General features: G+C 52.3%; 1 protein-coding gene across 1 annotated transcript in view; it reads left to right on the top strand.

Annotated features, from left to right (window-relative positions):
* SPSB4 (splA/ryanodine receptor domain and SOCS box containing 4) overlaps nucleotides 1–21,755 on the top strand; it is a 73,060-nt gene that overhangs the window by 14,882 nt on the left and 36,423 nt on the right. The gene's annotated exons all lie outside the window — the stretch shown is intronic.

Genomic DNA, 21,755 nt, shown 5'->3' with positions numbered 1-21,755 from the left:
CCACAGGCTGCTGGGTTTGACTCCTGACAACTGTAAGTCCTCTTCTCATTTAATATATATAATCAGCCTGTGAGATAGCTTAAAAATCATAGTCACAAAAATGGTTATTGGTTTTAGGAGGCAGTCACTCAGGGAGGCAGGGTGGCCTGACAGCGGTGCATGTGGTTGCCTGTCCTATGTTGAATCCCAGCTGAGCAGGGCCTGGAGTTGGGCACTTATGGCCTTGCACACACGTCATCCAGACTTCCTGCCATGCTCCTGATGAAGCTCCCAGAGGTGGCGCTTACAGCCAGAATTCCAGCTTATTCATTTTAAATAAGAGATATAGTTGCCCCCCTTCACAGAAGAGACACCTGAAGAGCAGAGCTACAAAGAACCAGATCCCAGGCCTTCCCAGGTCTTTCAGCCACCAAAGCCCACTCTTCCCATGCTCAGCCCTTTAGCTGAGGGACTGAGAATGACACTCCAGAAAAGAGGTCAGGAACAAGATTTTACTCAAGTAAAATTGACCTTGACTTGATCTAGGATGGGTTGACCATTTTCAAGGGTGACAGGCCCACCAGAGAGTGCCTGGTATGCTCCGCTCTGTGGTATAAATGGTGGCATTCTTGCTCATATGTGATTTCCATGGTTGTTGGACTAAGATGGCAAAACGTTGTTCTGTTTTCTCTGATTAACTAGTTAAATAAAGAGAAAATGAGTGTGTCCTGAGACAGGCTAGTTTGGTCACTCCAGTGGAGAATGGCCTTGTGGAGAATGTTGGGGACCCTTATAGACATGGTGAACAGGCAAACCCCAGTGCTGAGAAATCCAACAGCAACAATAAACACTCTTTTAAAATGGAATTGGAAAATCTACTTGCCAGAATTGATCACTTCAGTGATCTGGGGTCTAATGTGCCTCATTTCCCACTGCATCCCCAATCCTCAGTGGTTTTTTTTTTTTTTTTTTTTTTTTTTGTCTTTGGTGAATCACTCTAACACCTTAGGACTTGTTTTACTCACCTGTAAAATGGGGCAGTGTTGGGTCCCTTTCATCGCTGTGAGATCTTGTGTGGTGGCACCAATAATATGGTAGCTGGGATAAAGGCTGACAGTGATGCCCAGTGGAACTACCTGAGCCAATAGTTAGGTCCCCAAGGTGGGCTTACTCTTGGGTATTGATTCACACTTGGGTATTATCTGTTGCTTGGTTTCTGGGTACAAGGCTAAGGTGCTAACAAGGTTGCAGCCAGTGGCTCCCCTACACATGTTGGGATCAAGAGAAGTCAAGCCATGGTGTTCTGTTCTGTGTACTGCTGAGGGTAGAGGCTGGCTGGGAAAGGACAGTCGTGTTGAGAGAACTTTGAGCTCTTGGGCCCTTCAGGTGGCTGGAGAAGCTTGATGAGACAAACTTGGAACGTTCCATCCTCCCCTAGTTGGCAGTGATCTTTTCAGTTTGGCCAAAGATAGAATGCCCATCCAGGAGGCAAGGGAGGGCCAGGATGTCATGTGATGCAAGCCTGTGGCATCTCCCATTGGTGACTGGATCAGCTTGAGTGCTGTGGTGCTGGCCCCTTCTCCAGATAGGAGTAGCGTTCTCTATCTTGGACAGGGTGTGATTGCAGAAAGGGCTTTTCTGGGCTTTGAAAGGCCTATGGTCAGCGGTACAAGTTCTGACTACAGAGTGGGCCAAAAGACAGGCTGCAGTGGAGTCTGACCTGAGCTGGTTAGGAAGGGACTGGGTGATGCCTGATGCTTGTAGCTGGTGATCTGGGCTGAAGTCCAGTGGATCCTTGGACACCAGGAAGAGTTTGGCCCTAGGGAGTCCCTGCGCAGGGAGAGTGACCCAAGGTGGAGTTCTGTGCACGAGAAGAATTCTGAGCCAACATTGGTTGTGGACATGAAGGCAGGTTCCCACATTCATCCCCCATCCCTAGGGGCATAGGGAACCAAGATTACATACAGACAGACCCTGGAGCAGAAAGGTGGGGCCACTCTCTGGGGTTGCTTCCCCGCGAGATCCTGGGGGAGAGAACAGACAGGTAGAGTCTGGCCCCTGTACTCACCAGGAGGCCACGGACAATGATTACCTCCTCTCTCTGGATCTCAGTATTCTCCTCTGTAAAACGGGCATGATAAAGCTCGCCAGCACAGAGCAGACCCACACACAGTAACTGGTGCTCACTGCTTTGATTAACTTGGGGAGCTCGGCCAGGTCCTGGGATTCACCCATGGATCAAAACAAGAGTGGCCTGAAGCTTCTCCTCAAATATGAAGGAAAGAAGTTAATGGATATCACTTTCTCAATATTTGAATTTTTCTGACTGTAAAAGCAAGACTTAGAAAGGGCTAGCTGCATTTAACTCTGAAGCATGTTTTTGTGAAGGAAAAGAGCTTCTGGAAGTGCATTTTCCTACTATAATTGCGTTCTTCAGCTACACCATGGAGTGAGAGAGCGTAACCTCTCTGCGGCTTTGCTGTAAAGAGCTGTAGGCCACCCAGGGGCTCTGCCATCTGAGTGAGCTGAGAAGCTCAGCACCGAGGCCGGGCAAACAGGCAGGCTGGCTCCGATGGCGGGGTCCGGGGTCCGGGATCCGGGGCCCAAATCATAACAACAGTAACACCACCACCAGTACGTAACACTAACCTTGTGCTTTGTGCTGGGTTCAATTCTGAGCACTTCACAAATTTTAGTTCATTTAATCCTTGTAAAAACTCTCTAACACCTATGTTATCTTCATTTTCCAATGAAGAAATTGAAGCACAGAGAGCTCATGAGAAAGTTGTTCAAGGTCACACAGCTAGTAACTGGAGGAACAGGGATCCAAACTGAGGCAGACTGGCCCAGTGGGCCCCCTGTGGAGATGTTTACTGCCGAGGTAGAAAGAGAAGGAACAGGAGAGGCTGCTCCACCCGGCTGGGTGGCCACTCAGCAAAGGACTGGACCCTCGACTTCGACGGTGAGTTTGAGGGAAGCCGAGATGCTATCCCTCCCACCGGCTTCACCTCCAGCCCTCAGAGCTGTTGGCTAAGCACAGAACTCCGTGGGGTGTTGTGAAAAGCTAGTTGCATAAAGACAGTCCCAGCGGTGGCCGTGAATCAGGCATGCTTTGTTCACTAACGACAGAATGTCACTGAAAATGTCCCAACTGCTGGGAGGGTCGCCCCTGGAGTGGGCCAGGGCTTTGGAATCTGCTCTGGGCTGGTTTCCGGAATTACTCCCCAGTCCCCAGCTCCTCCTTCCACATGCGGGCATCCAGGAGGGCTGACAGAATGGCTTTGTCTTCTGTCTTGGAGTTCTTGGGTGGTCAGTAGTACAAGAGTGACACAGGAAGGGGATCAGCCTTGATTTGGGGGTCATAATAATTAGGTGGGTTTTTTGGGGGGGTGGTACCACCCATATTCTATGCCCTGGGCCAAATGTTTTACTCATTTTGTATTTTTTAGTCCACACAGTAAACCTCGAGGCAATGTTATCAATATTATCCCCATCTCATAGATGAGGAAACAGTCTTGGAGAGGTAAAGGAGCTGCACAGCTAGCCGCTGGCAGAGCTGTGCTTAAACCCAGGTCATGACCACGCCTGTGCCCTGCCTCCTGCTGCCTGGGTCAGCCCTGCCTCCATTCTGCCCACTGATTCCAAGGAGCAGGTGTTGGAGCCCAGGGTTGACTTTCTGAGGGGTGAGGAGGGGGAACCCTAGGATCTCGGGCTTACCAGTCAGGGAGGGCTTGTCCACCTGATTCAAGCCAGGGAAACTAGTTCCAGACCTCATTCCTAGATGGTTTAATTGATCTGCCAACAAGTATTTATTGGCGCAACAGCTCAGCAGAGGAGGCTGGCGGCCAGCCAAGGCTTCTGGTATTGATGAAGACCAGAGAGAGTTTTCTACCAGGATGACTGCAAGGACATCGTCCCCTTGCCAGAGCTGTGCACACCGCACCCATGACCTTCCTGCTCAGCTCCCGTGTTTCCCCCGGGTGGCACGACCTCCCAGCCTCCCTGACACCTGGCCTTGGCTCCTCTTCCCCGCTGACCCAGGTCTAGACCTGGTCTCCCTTTCGCCCTGTCATTCTGCCCTGACTCCAGCTTACCCCAGCCCTCAGCCCAGGGCTCTGTCCCCTGCACTGCACAACTCAGTGCTCAGTCCTCCCTGCATTCGCCCCAGTTGCTCACCTTCCCCATGTGTATGCTTTCCTTCCCCAGGTGGATATGAGGTGCCTCAGGGCACTGATGGTCATCCAGGGGGCATGTATGTGTGGGGAAGTGGGCAGACTAGGGACTTAAAAATATGTATGTATTTACTTCTGAAAGGTAAATGGTGCACATGGCAACAAATTTAACCACCACAAGAGCATGTCTGGTGAAATAGCCCCACCCCGTAGCTCCCCAGCATCTCTTCTTGCTGGCAGCTGCCATTATCAGTCTCTCTTCCCCCTTAATAGGTCTTGGTGATTGTTTAGCTTGATTAATGTAGAGCTGCCTCATTCCCTATTAACAGCTGTGTGGGTTTCCATGGTATGGCTGTATCGTAATTTGATCACTCAGACTTTAATTTTTGGACAGTTAGGTAGTTTCCAATCTTTGAGAATAAACTTCCGATCCTGATTTGAATTTTATTTCTGCCCCCTTCTGGCTAATTGACATCCTCAAGCCTTAGTTTTCCCATCTGTGCAGTGGGATTATATGTACCTCGTAGAGTTGCTGTGAGTATTAAGGTAGATGCAGAAGTGCCACACGGTCCAGCCTGCGGCTCACGGCAGGTGCATGGTGGAGGGGAGCTGCTGGTATTACTGTGCTTGTCCTGTACTAATGACTGTGTGGTGCCCAGGGCTGAGCTCATCTTGGGCACCTGAGCAGTGCTTGTGAATGATTTGATTTCTGATTTAAAATACACATTAATTTGCTATTGAGAAGGCGTCAAACTCATCGTTGGACTACGATCATTTGAGTTGTATAGTTCAGTCAGTCCTTACGTGGGGTGTTGTGTCAGCACGGCGAGACCCCTGGGCCCCTTAGTTGCACAGAGCAGGTGCATTAAGAGTGTACTTTGCCGTCTTGTTACTGCTGGTGGGGACTGCACCTTAGCCTTCTCAGCCACCCTCCTAGCGGAGTACATAGTACGTGCTCAGTAAGTGCATGTTAATGTGCGACCTGCCACCACCTCCTCAGCTTTGATTTTCTCCACTGCAGCGGGACTGGGGTCACAGTTGGCTGGAACAGGTGGGGCTGGCTCTGAGCACCCCCGCCTTGAAGCCTGACCCCAGAGTGACCCATTTCCTCCCCTCATTATGTGCTGGGCACAGCACATGTGTCCCTACACCCAGGCTGAGTGGAGGCTGCATGATGGCCCAGCCATCCAATTCAGATCTCTGCACTCAGAAACTGGCCCTACCCTTTGTTTTCCACAAAAAGGAACAGACTTTCAGTTGAAAAAGAGTTTTGGCCAGACGCTATGGCCCTATTTTGAGGGGCTTTTTTTTTTTTTTTTCACATTTAGCACAGTCACAAGTAGGTTCAATCCAGGAAGTCCTGCTTGCAGAAAGGAGGTTTAAAACGCAGGCCTCTTTGGGACAAGCGTCACCGTGGGCCACTGCGGGGTTGCTGCCATCTTTCATAGGAGTCTCCCAGCCCAGGACTCTGTCCTGACGTGGCCGCTAATTAGCTGTGACCCTGAGCGAGTCTCTTCACCCCTGAGTCTCAGTTCCCTCATCTGTGACAGTAACTGACATTTACTTTGCCACGAGGCATCAGGATTGTGGACAATAGATAGAAAGTGACTAGGTTAGTGCCTGGCACACAGTAGGTACTAAGAAAGGTAGGTTTCGAAATTGCCGGTTCTGACTATTACAGCTCCCCTAGGTTGGTAAAATGACTTAGCATTGTTAAATGTGGAAATAATCATTATTAAGTTTGGGTCTGCCTTGTGAACTCTGCATTCCACACAAGGGAATACATTGGCTTGGGGAGGTTTTTGACTCTTGTCTCTTTGAGATACATGATGGAAATGCCACCTGAGATTCAGAGGCCACTGTGTGTTTGTCAAAAATGAGCTGGGAGTGCTCAGCCTTCCCTGTGAGCAGTTTTAAAGGTTTCCAGCTACATATCTGGTTCAAACGCTTTGTAGCTCCCAGCGATGACTTGCCAGGTGAGCATGTGTTCAGCAAGGATGTCCAAACAGGTGGTGTCCTCACCATCTGTGCCCACGTGTGTGTTCAGCAGGGGTGAGCTGTGAGGTGCTGGGACTGAGGGGCAGCATCTGCCTCTCAGCAGATGGTGACTAGGCCTGGCTGTGGGCTGGCCGCTGCTGGACCTTGGACAAAAGGGAAGGGGTAAGAGGTGGCCGGGCTCCACCTTTCAGGGAGTGGTGGAGGATAAAGGGAGGCTTGGGGCATCTGGGCTGGAACGTGCCATTGGCAGCCTGTGCAACACTCACATTTTACAGGTGGGAGCTGAATGGACCAGAGAGCTGGGAGGACTTGCCCAAGGTTATCTGCTAATTAGCAGCGGAACCAGAACTAAAACCTGGGCCTCCAATTCCCCCTTGAGAGTGTACCTTGCCAGAAACAAGAGAGTGAGAATTCAGTGCAGTTTATGAGTCTGTATTGAAAAACCCACCATAGGTGAAGGAGGACATAGTAGTTTTGGAGAATGATGGGTAGGGGTGGAGAGGACCTAGGAGCTTGGGCGGAGTGTAGAATAGGTGCTCCCCACCCCCACTTCCACACATAGGAAGACTCTCCTTGGCTTCTCAGTGCCTCCCACATGTCAGAGACCTACCCCTGCTCGGACCACAGAACAAGGGGGTTCAGCACAGTGAGGACCAGACATGACTGATCTCTCCATTTACTACTGGCTGACCTGAGCACAGGTTCCCTGACTTCTCAGACTTGTGGACTGGGTATGGTGCTGCTGGGACTCTCCCCACAGACTTGTCAGCTGCACATCTCAAACCTTAATGTGCACTCAAGTCAGATGGGGATTTTGTTAAAAGCAGATTCTGACTTAGTAGGTCTGGGTAGGGCCCCAGACTGTGCATTTCTGCCAGGCTCCTGGTGATGCTGACGATGCAGCCTGTCGAGGCATCGGGCAGTCTGTTTAGCAGAAGGGTTTCCCGAAACCAGTGTCAACAGCTCCCACTGCCACAGCATGTGAACGCCCTTAAATACAGCACAGCCGTTCTCACTCTGCTAATGGGCATTGGTGCCGATGGAGTGGGTGCTGCTGGGAAAGCAGTGAATTGAGGGCAGGGGGCAAAGCCTCCACACACACACAGCATGTCTCCTCCTCCCCACCATCCGCCCGCCTAACCCCACTGATCCTGCAGCCAAGCTAATCTGCTCATTCCTCCATGCCTCGGTCTGTGCTGACCTCTTTGTTGGAAATGGCCTGCATCCCCGCCCCTGGCAAGGCCCTGTGTTGCCTGGCCTGGCTCTGCCCACCGCCCCTCCTGCCTGGCTGGTGCGAGGGTGGTCCTGTGCCTCCCCTCAACCCCAACCGCCCAGCTGTGCCTTCTGCATCCCCGCCCTTTCCTATCCAACCCCACTTCCCTCGTGTTCTCATCTTCCCCAGCCACTGTGGGCCTCAGTTGACATGTCCTGCAACCCAAGTTCTCAGAGTTGCCAGCGAGGTATACCCAAGTGAATCTGCACCATTATCCATGAATTTCCCCTGAAGGCGACTTTGCTTGAGAAGGGATTACCACAAACAGAAGCAGCTCTTTGTTAAACAGTCATCAAGTGAGCACTTATGAGAGGCCAGACACTGCTCAGTGCTGCGCGTACATCTGATTTAAACCTCCACAGCCCAGACAAACGCCAGTGAGCATCCCATGTGCGTTATCCTGTTTAATCCCCAGGGGTGATAAACTGCTGTCCCACTTCACATGTAGGGAGACTGAGGCTGAGAGAGATGAAGAACCTGCTCACCGCTCGAGCTTGGGAGGCAGCTCCGGCAGACTCGAGCCCACACCTCTCACCTCCACGCCGCCCGGGGTCCAAAATAAGTCTTCCCTGGCTCTGTGGGTGGTCCCAGGCCTGGGCTTTCGTGTGCTCAGCAGAAGGGTTTCCTGAAGCTGGTGTCGGCAGGTCCACTGCCACAGCACTTGAACACCCTTAAATACAACACAGCCAAAGCATCCGTTCCCAGCCCTGTCTGTGGGAGTGGGTGCGTCTGAGAAAGCAATGGAAAGAGTAAGCATGTTTGCAGGAGGGGGTTTAAACGGCTGGGAGAGCAGACAGCCTGCTGGGCTGTCTCTACGGCCCCCCGGGAACCGGCTGCTTCTCCCAGTCTCTTCCCTTGGTTAAGGCAAGGGGGCGGTTAGCATGAGTTACGGCCGAGCCCAGACACTAATAAGGCTGCTTGTCTGAGGCCTTCCATAATTCAAGTTAAGGCTGTGCCATTTAACGGCCCTTCTTCATCAGCTCTTCCAGGACTCGGTGCCTCCTTAATGATTTATTTGCTTGGGATGAAATTAAGCCGAGACAGCGTGAGCTTGGAAAATACTGCCGAGCTGGTTCATCCTCTGCTGCAGCTGCTTTCTATAAATAGAGCTGGGAGCCCCTGCGTGTACAGGCTGCCCCATCCTGGGCCCCTGGGACCACACTTGACAAGGCACCTGGGGCCCCCATCTCTCTCTCCGCCAAGGCCTATGACCCGACTAGGGAGCAGTGAGAGGCCAGAGCTGCCCACAGAAACATGGTTGTCCTTGCTTTGGAGTCAGTGAGTAGAAGCGTTTGACTTGATCCCCCATTGGAGCCATGGCCACGTTCCCAATCTTGTCCTATCTGTTGATGTTTCTCCCTCAGAATGCACCCACGAGGGTGTCCCAAGCTAAGAGCAGGTTTGCCTTAGTGTTCAGTGAGGTGGATGAAGCTCTGCCTGGTGTCTGGGCCTAGCTGGGAGGGCCACGTGGGATCCCAACCTCACTGACGGTGTCTGCCATAGGGTAAGGGGCTAGAGTTACAGCCCAGGGACACTCACAAAGCTCACCCAGGAACCAGGCACCGAGAACAGGGGAGGGATGTTCAGCTGGGGCTCCCTTGGAAGTGCAGACCCCAGGAGACCCAGGTTGCCTCAGGAAAGGGGGTGAGTGTAAGATTGCATGAGGACTGAGTGGGTCCAGGAACGGGATGCTCTCAGGCAGGCACCCCACTGCTGTCTGTGCTGTGTGTCTGCCCCAGACCCCTCCTGCCCACGTGTGCCCTCCCTCTCCTGTGTCTTCTCTGTTCCCTCACAATTTGGGTGTCCTTTGGGGTTAGCTCGCCATGGCCCTAGCCCTGCCCCTGTCCCTAACCACTTCTACCTCACTGTTAGCTGGCACGTGATTTTCCCAGGTCTTGGTTTAAAGTCCGAAGAGTCTCTGACAGGCTCAGTGCTTCTCAGGTGCAGATAGTACCTGCTGGTTCCCTTAGTCATGGGGAGTCCTGGAGTGATCAGCTTCATCAGCATCCCATAGGGAGAGTGAGAAAAACAGATTTTGGCTGTCTGTCATCTATGGAATTCCTGGCCCCTGGAGTGCGTGCGTGCATGCGTGCGTGTGTGTGCGTGTGTGTGTGCGTGTGTGTGTGTGTGTGTGTGTGTGTGTGTGTGTGTGTTGTGTGTATTATAAGCTTCCCAGTTGCAGTAGATCATACTATCAACCCAGCAGTGGCAAGAAGTCAGCTGCTTGGGATGCCTGTCTAGAAGAAAGCTGCTGGAGTAGGTAGGGGTGCAGGTGGGCAAGCAGTGATGTCCCAGGTTTATAGATACTAGGTGTCAGGAAGTGCTCAGAAGAGAGGGAGGAGGGGGGATAGGTCCTGGAAAGAGAAAACCTGGCTCAGTCCCTCCAGCATGGCCACAGGTTGTGTAACTGTGGGCAAGTCACCTCCCCTCTCTCTTCCCCTGTTTCTCCATCACAGGAAGGAAGAGATGGACAAGATGACCTGGAAGGGTCTCCACCGTTCTTTGGCATCTCCTATCTGGAGACCGCACATCTGATTTTTTGGATGACAAACACATGGCTGTGCTGTCTAATACAGTAGCCACTAGCCACATGTGGCTGTTTACATTTAAGTTTAAATTAATTACAATCAAATTAAAAATTCAGTTTTTCAGTTGCGCTAGCCACATTCAGGCACTCCATAGCCACATGTGTGGCTGGTGGCTACCATGCCGGACAGAGCAGACGCAGAACATTCCCATCATCACCCAAACTCTAGTGGACAGTGGTGCTTGGGAGCCACTGGGAGGACCGGGAGGTCTAATGGGGAGGTCGCAGGCCACTGTTTCCATCTTGGAGCTGTTTCTGGGGCCAGTGCTGCAAGGAGGGACAGCTCTTCCTGAGTTATTCCAGGACCCAGCTGGAGGATGGTGGGTCAGGAAGATTCAGCACAGATACCCGTCCAAGGAGAGGTGGGCAGCATGACCAGGAAACCTTAGAGAATGTTGACAGCCCTGGGTGGGAGAGCCAGTGAGGGGACAAAGACAGGAGGTATGCTAGGAATGCCAAGGAGGAGGGCCTGGGGGACAGCAGGGGTCAGGAGCCCTCCTGGGGGGAGCGGCAGCTGCACTGCAAAGGCAAGAGCCCAGAACACCCAGGCGCAGGTGGGGGGAACAGCAGCGCCCCTTGCTAGGTCGGTGTCCTTGGGAGCACCCCCAAACCCTCTGAGCCTCCACCTCCTTGTGTGTGATAGGGGAGGAGTAAGAAAGAGGTTGTTATGGAGAGGAAGTAAAACCAGACCCTTGAGAGCCCTTTGTAAATGGTGGCCCGGATTGTGGCAGAGACTACTTCACGAGGCACTGTCGAGTGTTCGTTCTGACTTGTAATCGAAGCTGTCCTCAGTGGTGATTTTAAGGTTCTGGGATGTCTTTCCTATCTCTCCATCTGGGCAGTAGGCTCTTTGGAGAAAGGGTAAGCATGTTCTTCCCATGTCCCCTTAGCCCTGAGCATGCAGGTGGCTTCCGTCCACGCTGTTCCACTGCAGTCAAACAGAACGGCACCGGTGGCTGCCATGCGGGGGGCCTGCTGACTCTTTCTACTTGCTCCCGACCTGGTAGCCTTTCATGCTCAGGGAGTCATCCAACACTTTTCTTGTCCCTGACACACGTGTGTGTCTGGTTGTCATTTTCTGAACCCACGGCTCATCTCAGCTCTGACCCCAGCCCCGCCGTGTGTAAACAAACCAAGGGCAGAGGTCAAAGGCCAGAGCGGGGCTTTGCTGGCATCTCTTGTATGGGGTGCATTTGGCAGGAAGTAGCCTGGTGTCTGGTTTCACGATGAAATGGGCTTTCATCTGCATTACTAGCTGGGAGGTGACATTTCTGGCTGACTGTGGATGATGGATTGCCTGCTACACACTGGCCCTGGATAGGTTAATGGCTCAGGACTGGCTCTCAGGACTTTTCATGAAGTCCCACCACAGACAGAGAGGGGAGCTGAACCCCTCCAGATCCACCTGTTCCACCAACACAATTGGTGGGGTTCCTGACAGAACTGGCCATGAAGATAAGTCAAAGTAACTACTGAGCATCTCCCAGCCCCAAACCTAAGTGCTTTATAAATATATGAAATTCCATTAAATCCTTTTTAGTGGGTTGTGCTGACATCCCCATTTCATGGATGAGGAGACTGAGGCTGTGCGAGGCCAAATGGTCGCAGAATCAGATCTGGGATTTGGACCTTCGTCTGCCTGAGTCCCAGGTTTAAAAGTCCTGAAGGTCTCCTTCTTGCCCCTGGTATCCTCCCTCTAATCACAGTGAGGTTTTCCAACACCTGAATGCAATCTGCTTTCCTTGCTCAGTCTCACTCAGCCTGAAGATCTGAATTTCTCTAGGTGTAGGCTTAAGGCCAGGTTTTGCAGAGCTGTGTGACCAGGGCCAGCCACAGAACCCCTCTGAGCCCCAGGTGCCCTCACTGGACAGTAGGGGTCCCTTACCTATCCAGGGAGCTAGTGGGTAGTGCCAGTTACATGGCCTCCCCCGGCTTGTTTGGAGGGCCAGGGAAACTGTGCTTCATGGTTTCTCAGTCACTGTTGTCCCCATGCCAACTACCCTCAGTAGAACCCTGGGTGGTGCCTCTCTGGATCCCAGGACATGTCCAGCAGAGGACATGGGAAAGATATCAGCCCCTTTTGGTCCCATGTTCTCAGCTTCTTGCCGGGAGGGAGGCCACAGCTGGCTCTGCCCTGGGGAGGGAGGGTCTTACAGCACCCCTTCCTCTGGGCAGACCCAGGGATACGTACCTCGTATGTGGCCTCCCTCACTAGAGCCGGCTTCTTAAAACTTCTGTCTCAGGAGCTGGTCCCCAGTCCTCAGGCCAACATCTGCATCTTACCAGGCACATTTCACCTCCACACCTTTGCCTGTGCTGTGTCCCCTGCCTGGATGCCATCTTCTTCTTCATCTGCCTAAAGCTATCCTTTCTCAAGGCTCAGAGAGATGCCAGCCTCATTTGTAAAGTGCTCTTTAATGGCCTCAGTCTACACTGACAACTCTGCTCTGTGCTGCTGGAGAACATTGGGTGGGTGGAGGGTCTGCAGGGCTTTATAACCTAGAAAAGATGAAGGCACGACCACATTCTTAGCGACCAGCCCTCCAGCGTCTTTCTCTGTGGCTCCTCCTCCTTAGACTCTTGCCCTGCTTGCCTCTCCCTTCTCTGAGCTCTGGAAGTCTCTGGGGGCCCTGCAGGGCAGAGAAAGGCTCTGAAGTCAGGCAGAAAGCCCGGGTTTGAATCCTGGCTCCCCTGTTCCAGGCTGGGGCCTCTCTGTGCTTTCCCTTTGGTGTCATCGTCTGGAAAATGCAGCTACTAATGGCCGTACTGGAGGATGGCAGAGAGAGGTCAGTGAACCTGTCAGCGTGGAAAGCCCAGCGCAGTGCCTGAGGCTGGACGGCACTCACGTGGATCCCTTTCCTCTTGCAGATCATAACGGCCTAAGACATAGACCCAGTGGGTGCACAATAAAGACTTCTTAGCTTTTGCAATACTTTGTTTTGCGGTGTTCCTCTACTAAAAGCAACCTGAGGCCCTCGAGGCTGAGAGCAGGAACATGGTGCTTGCTCTGCCTCTGAGGGGCCCCTGCCTGGCCCTTCCCTCCTCCTCCCTCCACACCCCTGCCCTGGCCTCCCTGTGCCCTCCGCCCATGCCGCCCAGGCGGCTGCACCGGCCTATAAATCAAACTTGTCCCTGGAGACCTCTGACCCAAACCAGATGGCTGGACAGCGCCAGCAGAGAGTAGGCTTAGCTTCCAACAATGCCTGACCCTTCCCCTACCCGACCCAGGGCCTTGGAGATTCTTCAACCAGCTGCCCTGTCAATCACTACCAATTGGTGATCCCAGCGCTGGCAGCAGCTGGGGGCTGTGACCTCTCAGAGACACTTAGATACTGTCTTGGAGACATTCCATTAAGCCATATAAAGATCTCTTAAGGGTTTGCGGTATCTGCTTTCTATGGCACAGGCAGTAGCCTGACCCAATAGTGTGAGCTGGTATGCTCTGTGCCACTGTCTGCCTCCTCCTCCAGGAAGCCTTCGCTAGCTACAGCAGCTGCTGGAACTTCTATAGCATAGAATGTTTGACCCCTCCAGGCAGACATTTGTATACTGTTCATTCCGTCTGTATTCACTGTGTTTTCTCTGCCTGGGCCCATGGGGAAGCTTGGACATTGCCTTGCTACCAGGAGCTCCCCAAGACAGCTATTATATAATAGCAGGACAGGGTGAGCAGAAGAACTCAGAAGGTAGATGCACTATAACTTTGGAATTTAGACAACAGCTTCTCGGCGATGGAGTAGCGCTTAAGCTGTCTTGGAGGATGAGAGGAAGAGGGAGTGTGTTGCAGACAGAGAAATGGCATGTGGCAGGGACAGGCTCAGGGTATAAAGCAGCCTGATAGATTCAGGGACCTGCAAACTGGAGAGTGTGCTGAAAATACACCTGGAAGATGAATGGGGGTTAGAGGTAGATCAGTACGAATTAGGTTTGATTGTATGCAACCCCAAATCCCTAATAATACCGGCTTAAATACAAGTAGAGGTTCATTTCGCTCTCATTTAAGACAAGTCTGGAAACAGGCAATCCAAGGATATTGTGGGGCTCTGTGAGGTGATCAGTGCCCCAGGCCCCACCTGCCTGCTGCTCTGCCTTCCCAGCTTGTGATTTCCGTGCTCAAATGTACCTCATGGCCCTGAGTGACTGCCAAACCTCCAGCCTTGGCACCCTCATTCCAGGCAGTAGGATGGAAGAGCTGGAGGGCACACTGTCTCGCCTTAAAAAAGATGTTTCAGAAATACCCTCCTCCACTTCTGCTTTTTGCCCAATGGTTAGAAGGTGATCATATACCACTCTTAGCTGCAAGGAAGCTGAAAAATGTAGTTCTGATAATATTTGCTGCCTAGCACATTGTTCTGCAGAGGAACCAGAGGCCCTACCTTACCTCTGTGGGAAAGAACACGCTCAGTTAATGATGTCTCCTTTCATTGTGGGCATGGAGCCAACAGCATGCATCCCAGTGTTTGTCTTGCTGGTCTACTGCCAGGAGGTTCTCTCCCCAGGGATTCCCAAGGTGTTCGGTGCAGTTCCTGCAAACAGAGCCAAACACACGGCCAGCCACTCTCCAAAGCCCGAGAGCTGAGCAGGATTCTAGGTGAAGGGTTTCTTGGTGCTCTGCAGTTTGATTTTGTTTCTGATCTACAGCCTCCTTAAGGCATCCAGTGCCCTTCAGCAAGCCTAGAGTCTGCAGAATGGGCTGTGCTGTTAGAGCACGGACTAGGAAGACAAGGCAGGAATACAGTGTACCAAGGTAGCTGCAGCCCCACCCCCATCTGAGAGCTTTTCCAGAATATATTACAAAGAATTTGAGGAAAGTTCTGAGCCATTTTATTTTCACAGCTGGAAATGCATTGTCTCCTGGTTGAATTTCATACCTGCTGTGTGTCAGAGCCCCAGTTTCCTTAGCTGTGAAATGGGATTAAAACTACCTGTCTGGAGGGGTTGCTGGGAGGATCACATGAAATAAGAGAAGGTAAAGGAGGGAAGAGATACAGAAGGTAGCAATTAGGAGCACAGGCTCTGGCCTCAAACTGCCTGGGTTCCAATTCTGGCTCTGCTGCTGGTTGCTGTGTGACCTTGTGTATGTTACTTAACCTCTCAGTTCCTTTGTTTCCTTATCTGTGATATAGAGATAATAATAGTATCAATTTGAAGGGCTGTTGTAAGGCTCATACATGTTGTAATATGTACATAAAGGGCTTACACACTGGGCACATATGTGCATGTAAGAGGCTGAAGAGCACAGCCTTTGGGACCAGGCAGGGCTGGGCTAGGGTTCCACGTGATTTATTCCTTTGGGCCCTAGTTTCCTCATTTGTGGAAAAAAAAAAAAACAAGGATAATAGGACCTGCCTTGCAGAGTGAGGATTAGTGACAGAATAGCTGTAAAATGACACGTAGGATACACTCAATAAGTCAGCACTATGGTGACAGTTATAATAATGATACTGGGTCCCAGGCTCTGTTGTCAGCTTCTTTACCTCATAAGAACACTGGAGAACTAGGTTGCCAGTGACGTTCCCCTTAGGGAAAATGAGGCTCAGGGACTTGCCTGGGGTCACACAGATGGAGAAAAATGAAGATGACATTTGGCCTGGGTCAGCTGACCCCCAGCCTGTGCTGTCCTGCATGGGAACGTTGGTCCTGAAGAGGAGCAGGCCCTGGGTTCAAGGGGGGAAGGGCTGGGGTGGAGCTGGCCCAGAGCTTCAGGGACAGCTGCCCCTGAGGTGTCATGTGACACAGAGGACCAGGGCTTCTGAGCCCATGTCCCACGTAGGACCCTGACCCTTGCTGTGGAGTATAGACTTCTGCTGGTAGGCAGTGGGAGTCACGGGAGGGGATGGGGGAGCATGGAGAAAGCCAGGTGTCCAGAGGCTTCCCTGTCAGTTAGCAGAGGGAGGGGTGGGGGGATCGTGAACTGGGCGCAGACAAGACTGGAGAATAGGGTGGAGGGAGACAGACCACGAAGGAAGGTAGCCCAGGAGGAGGAACCCAGCAGGAGGCGAAAAGTGCAGGGTGTGCTAGAGGGGCCCCGAGTTCTGGGGTCCCAACCATGTCAGGCACTGTGGCGGCTGCTTTCCGTCCACGATCTTGTTTGATCCTCAGATTGTCCTGGGTAGTGGGTGAGGAAGCAGAGGCTGCAGGGGTGAAGTAGCTCCCCTGAGCTTGCCCAGCCGGGAGCGGGAGTGGCAGGGCTGGGTCTGGGCCCCGAGCTGAGTGCCAAGCCCACACCCCAAGGCAGATGTAGGCAGGGGGCGGGGGTGGGGGTGGTGAGTGTCTCCAGCCACTTACTTCAGGAGTCTGCAGCCTTGTCTGTGGGGTAGGGCTGGGACACCTCTGCGCTTACAACCTTGAAGGATAGACTTTTCTTTAGGAAGCAAAAGTTTGGTCGTGCTCAGTGAACTGGAAAATGGAAGTGACCCCGGGGTGGAGATTTAAGGCCCTGCTGGCTGCTTGGGCAGCGCTGGGTTTAGTGGCTGGGCCCGAGGCTCTGCACCGCGGGCTGGGGGGCTGGCCCGCTGGGGCCTCATTGCCTTCGGAGTTCCATCTGGGCCGCAGACTCCTTCCCAAGCCTGACCTGGAAGTGGACCAGCAGCCTCTTCTCCTGGAAAGCAGAGCCCCTAGCACCTGCTCCTGATGGGACGTTATCCATGTCACGTGGGGACACACAAAGAGGGCCTACAGTTACAGGGACTGCGTTCATCCACACTATAAAAAATAGTGCTGGGAGGCTGTACTCCAGGCAGGTTATCTGGGTGGCAGGAGAAGTGAATTTCTTGCTTCTTTGTGCTTAATGTTCTCTCCAAATCAACACTCACAAAAGGATGTCATTGTGAAAAGCCTAAGTGCTCTCTAGCCATCCCCACTTCCTAGCCGACTTATGGGGCGCCCACACCCCATTCCCTTGGCCCAGGGTGTTGGGTGGTCCTAGGGCCCAGGGGCTCCTCCCGGGCGGCATCCATCTGCTCTGCTTTCCCCCACTCAGCCAGACACAGGTACAACCTGGACATACCCTTGGGGGCACCCCTTAGCCATTGCGGGTGCAGTAGTCAGTGGACAAGTGCGCGGCTCCCCAGCCTCCAGGAGGACAGTTCTGAGGCGCATCCTACACAGCTGCTCAGGGGGTCTGAGCGCGAGCCCCAGGCGCCCCCAGCTGTATGGACTCACTAACACACCTTCTCTCGTCTTCCTCCCTCCCCTGTATTACTCTCCCCTCCCCCTCATATTTATTTCTTGAGATCACCTCCCCCCAAAACTACCTGCACCCAAAGCCTCGTCTCAGGGGGACCCCAGCTAAGACAGGCTCACCCTCACTACTTCCTTGTAGGGCATCTCAGCCGTGTTTCAGGAGTACAAAAGTACATCTGTATCCATATCTGAATACTGATTTCTAGATTCATATCTTGTTCCCTTTATGCTTGTCTTATTCCATCTATTTAGAAAATTTACTGAGTGAAGTAAAAAAGAAAATCCACAAATGGGACCATTCTGCAATGTGCTTCCTTCACGACTGGGTGAAACAATGCAGGGGGATTTTGGGTGCTGGTCAGGGCACCTAGGAGCCCTTCCTGGTGACATTGATCCTGCTTGTGGGGGTGCCCACATCCCCCAAGCATGGGACCAACCCCAGATAGAGGTTACTGGTCCTCAAGGACGGGGAGTGTGTGACAAACCCTCATCCTCGTCCAGTTGGTCAGAATGCACTGTCCTGAGCCTTCTCCACCTCCCCCAGCAGACCAGACCTGGGCTGGGCCCTTGCAGCTGCAAAGATGGGCCGACCTGGTCTACTCCATATGTCCAACAGGGTAGAACAGTCCAGTAAGAGCCTCAGGTTCCCGCAGACCTCAGAAAGGGGACAGAGGGCACACAGGGGACACAGATATCCAATCAAGGAGGGCTCTGCTGAGGAAGGGACTTCTGCCAAGTTGAGTGGAACCTGAAGGAGCAAGACAAGCCATGGGGACTGTTAGAGCAAAGGTGTGGAGGTGTGATGGGGGTATGTGTAGGACAGGCAGCAGATATGGTGCTTCTAACAACTCATCCTCAACTGCAGTGAATTCTTTCATCCCAGACTTTCACAAGCAGCCCTGTGTCTGCCAGCAGCCTCAGGGTCAGGAACTAGATGAGATGACGGACACACTTGGACAGAAGCCCTTACCTTATTCCTTAGGGAATTTGTAAAAAGCCAGCTATCTTTGAAAAACCAATTTTCAGGGATTTCAGAGAAATCTTTTCAGAACATGTGGGTGTAGACAGCTCTGCCACTAATCAGCTGGGTGATCTTGGGAACGTCACTGCAGAGCCTGCTTGGAATTCTCTTCTTGCTTCTTTAAAGCCGTGGTCAGATGTAGTCACTTCTGCTTGTGGGAGGGATGCGGACATTCATGAACACTAGTCTTGGGTGATGCTGGCCACCTACACCTTCTCCCTGCTTATAAATTAAGGGAGACACTAAGCAGAACAGTTCACTCTCTCTTTTCTCCTGCCCCTCATATTGGGAATACACACAGGCTCAGCCCAGAATTTAAACCCCAATTCTCCTACCGTGTGACCCTGGGCAAGTAATTTTTAAAGAAATTTTTCATTCTGCACATGCTAATTGAGCACCTACTATGTGCCAATCACTATTCAGTGCACTGGGGATATAAAACAGACAAAAATCCCTGTCCTTATGAAGCTTATATTTTAGTAGGTAGAGATAGACAATCAGCCAATAAATGTTAGTAAACTGTTAGTTACTGATAAGTGCTATGGAGAAAAATAAAGTGGTGAAAGGGCTAGAATGTGTTGGAAGAAGCTGGAGTTTGCAATTTTAAATAGGGTGGTTAAGGAAAGCCTTGTTGAGAAAGTGATGTTTGAGCAAAGAACTTGAAAAAGTAGAGGGAATGAGCCGTAGGGGTGTATCTGGGAAGGGGATCCACGGAGAAGTAACAGCAGGTGCACAGGCCCTGAGTCACATGGTCACATATGCTGGAAACAAAAGGCGAAGGAAAGAGGAGCAGGGGGTGAGGCCAGAGAGGAACCGGGCATGGGGGGAGGCACACCAGACTCTTGGGAAGAGAAGTGGCATGATTTGCCTTAGGTTTTAGCAGGATCACTTGAACTGCAATCTTGGGAATAAATTGTAGGGGAGCCAGGGCAGAAGCAGGGAGGGCAGCTAGGAGGCTGTTTCGGAACAAATGAGAGACGCTGGTGGCTTTGATCAGGATAGTAGCTGATGCTGGAGGTCTTCTGAGAGTGGGGCCGACAGAACTTGCCATAGAGGGTGAGAGGAAGAGAAGAGTCAAGGAGTTGAGGATGATCCCAGAATTGGGACCCAAGCAGCTAGAAGTACGGAGGTGCCATTGACTGGTATGTGAAAGACTGCAGGTTGGGGTTGGCGGTCAGGAGCCCGACTTTGGACACGGGAGTGCTGAGACGCCCATCGGGCAGTCAGGAGGAGGTGCTGTGTCAGCAGTTGCGTGTGGAGTGCAGGGGTGAGGTCCAGCATTCAGATGGTTTTTATACCCAAGACACAGTGCGAAATCTTCTGGGGAGAAGAGGACCCAGGACCCAGCCTTGGGGCACTGTAATGCTTAGAAACCAAGCCTCAGCTTCTCCTTCTGTAAAATGGGGCTAGAAACCACAACTACCTCATAAGGGCTGTTGTGAAGATTATGTGAGACAGTACATGTAAATAAAGCCTTTAATAACAAATGCCACAGAGTAGGAACACCATAAACGAGTTATTATTAATGGTAGAGATTATTGTCTCAACAAGCATAATGCCTCTTATTTACAAGTGCTTTTCAACATTTAAATCCACTTCCTATCGTTTTTGACCCTGCACAGTGTCCTGAGCAAGAAGACAGGACACACTTACCCCCATCTGGCAAGGGAGAAGCCTGGGGTTCAGAGAGGATAAGGGAGGTGCCCGGCTCTCCACCGCATGTTAGTGATGAAGCCAGAGCTCTAGTGGAGATGCCAGACTCTTGCTTCTCTGATCTTCCTGCCACAGCTTGTTAACGCTGACAAGCGCCTGAAGTAAGCCGAGCAGGTGCTGCTTGCCCAAGAGAATGTGCACGGCAGCTCTGTGCGGGACAAGCCACGGTGGCAGTGCCCACCGCAGGTGGTGCCAGGGGCCAAAGTTCGTGGCGCAAGACCAGGGGACCCAGTCTGACACCTACAGCGGTGGTGACAGGGCAGGGCAACTTCCTTTTGTTGGACAACGTCCTTTTAAAAGCAGATGCGGAAGCACAGCTCATTCCCATCCTAGCTCATTCAGCAAAACCGGCATTCGCCGGGGCCAGCCCGGCCCGCTGCGGCTTATCTTAGTGGTCAGAGTATTGTCCAACACAGCAGTGAACAAACTTTGGACGAAGCTGAACCCCGAGTTAGCAGCATAGGGACGGGGAGCCTGAGTTGGCTTTGTGTCAAGCTGAGTGGGGTTCAAATCTCAGCTTCCTTGATCCCCACCTGGGAGACCTGGTGCAGGTTATTTCACCTTTTTGAACTTCATCTTCCTTTGCCACAAGGTGGAGGGGGTCACCCTTGATTCTCAGTATCATTTGTGGACTGGAAATAACATATGTAGGGTGAGTGGCACAAAACAGGACTTGATGAATAGCAGATGATATTATTATTAGCAAACAAAAGGGGGACTTCCAGGGTGAAATCAACCTGCCTTCAGCCAAGCCCTTCTCCCTCACTAACCACGTCTTCCATTCTCAACCGTCATCAGGTGGTCAGTCACAAAGGATTGATTAGAACTTACTGCATCGAAGGCCATCATCACTGATACAGTTAGCACCTCTGTATGTCCCTGCGCACCGGGAGGGAGGCTTGAGGCAGGGACGCAGCTAGACTGCTGGAGCAGCTTAGGGGAGCGGGGCCCTGCACAGGCAGCTGCTGGCTTGGACATGCATGGCCCACGAGCTGCTCCTCTAGAGGAATGGCTGGGCTGGGGGCTCAGTCCCCTGCCATGGGATTCCCAGAATCTCCAAGGGCCCCCCAGGTTTGCTTGCTGCTCAGAGTGAGTGTCCAGCACTCAGCTCCCTGGAACAGGAAGAGCAGGGAGGAAAACTGAGGCTTGGTGAGCAACCCGGCACTCACCTAAGACAGGGAGAGAGGAGGCAGTGCTCCCTTCACCAAGAGGGAGCCCTTCCTGTGTGCCAGTGTACACTCTGTATCTTATCAACTCCTTCACCCCTGCTCCACTGCAGAGAGGGGCTGCTTTCCCCATTTTTAGATGCTCAGAGAGGTAAAGCAACTTGCCCAAGATCACAGAGCTGTTTCCAGGACAGTCTGATGATGGGGCTTGTGCTCTTTCTCCTCTCCCTCCCTCCCTCAGCCCTGCTCAGAGGCGGGCTGTGGGCTGCACTGTGGCTCTGGGCAGGGGGGTGGTGGCAGGGCTGAGCCTGGCCTCCTTGGAGATGAGAGGTGCCAGGGTCCCCACTCAGGGAGGGGAAGGGGAGGTGGGAGGTGGGCAGCCCCAGTGATGTGGGAACACTGGCAGAGGTCATGCAGGGAGATGAGACTGATCCCTTTCGTAATGGAGTCTGTAGGAAGAAATCAAGGCTTCTTGGAACTTAAACCTAAAAATGCCAGCTGGACATAATGACGATGACAACAATAATAAAATATGTAGTAACGCCATACATTGTGGTAAGCACTTTTCATATTGTAAGTCTTTCCGGCAAATCTGCCGAGCAGACGCGACTTCCTTTTCTACTTTGTAGATGAGGTAATAGGGGCTCAGAGAGGTCACTTA

This window comes from Camelus bactrianus, chromosome 1 (assembly GCF_048773025.1).
Source record: "Camelus bactrianus isolate YW-2024 breed Bactrian camel chromosome 1, ASM4877302v1, whole genome shotgun sequence".
Lineage (NCBI taxonomy): Eukaryota > Metazoa > Chordata > Mammalia > Artiodactyla > Camelidae > Camelus > Camelus bactrianus.
The sequence above is the reverse complement of the archived record's forward strand: the minus strand, read 5'-3'. Positions and strand labels throughout refer to the sequence as shown.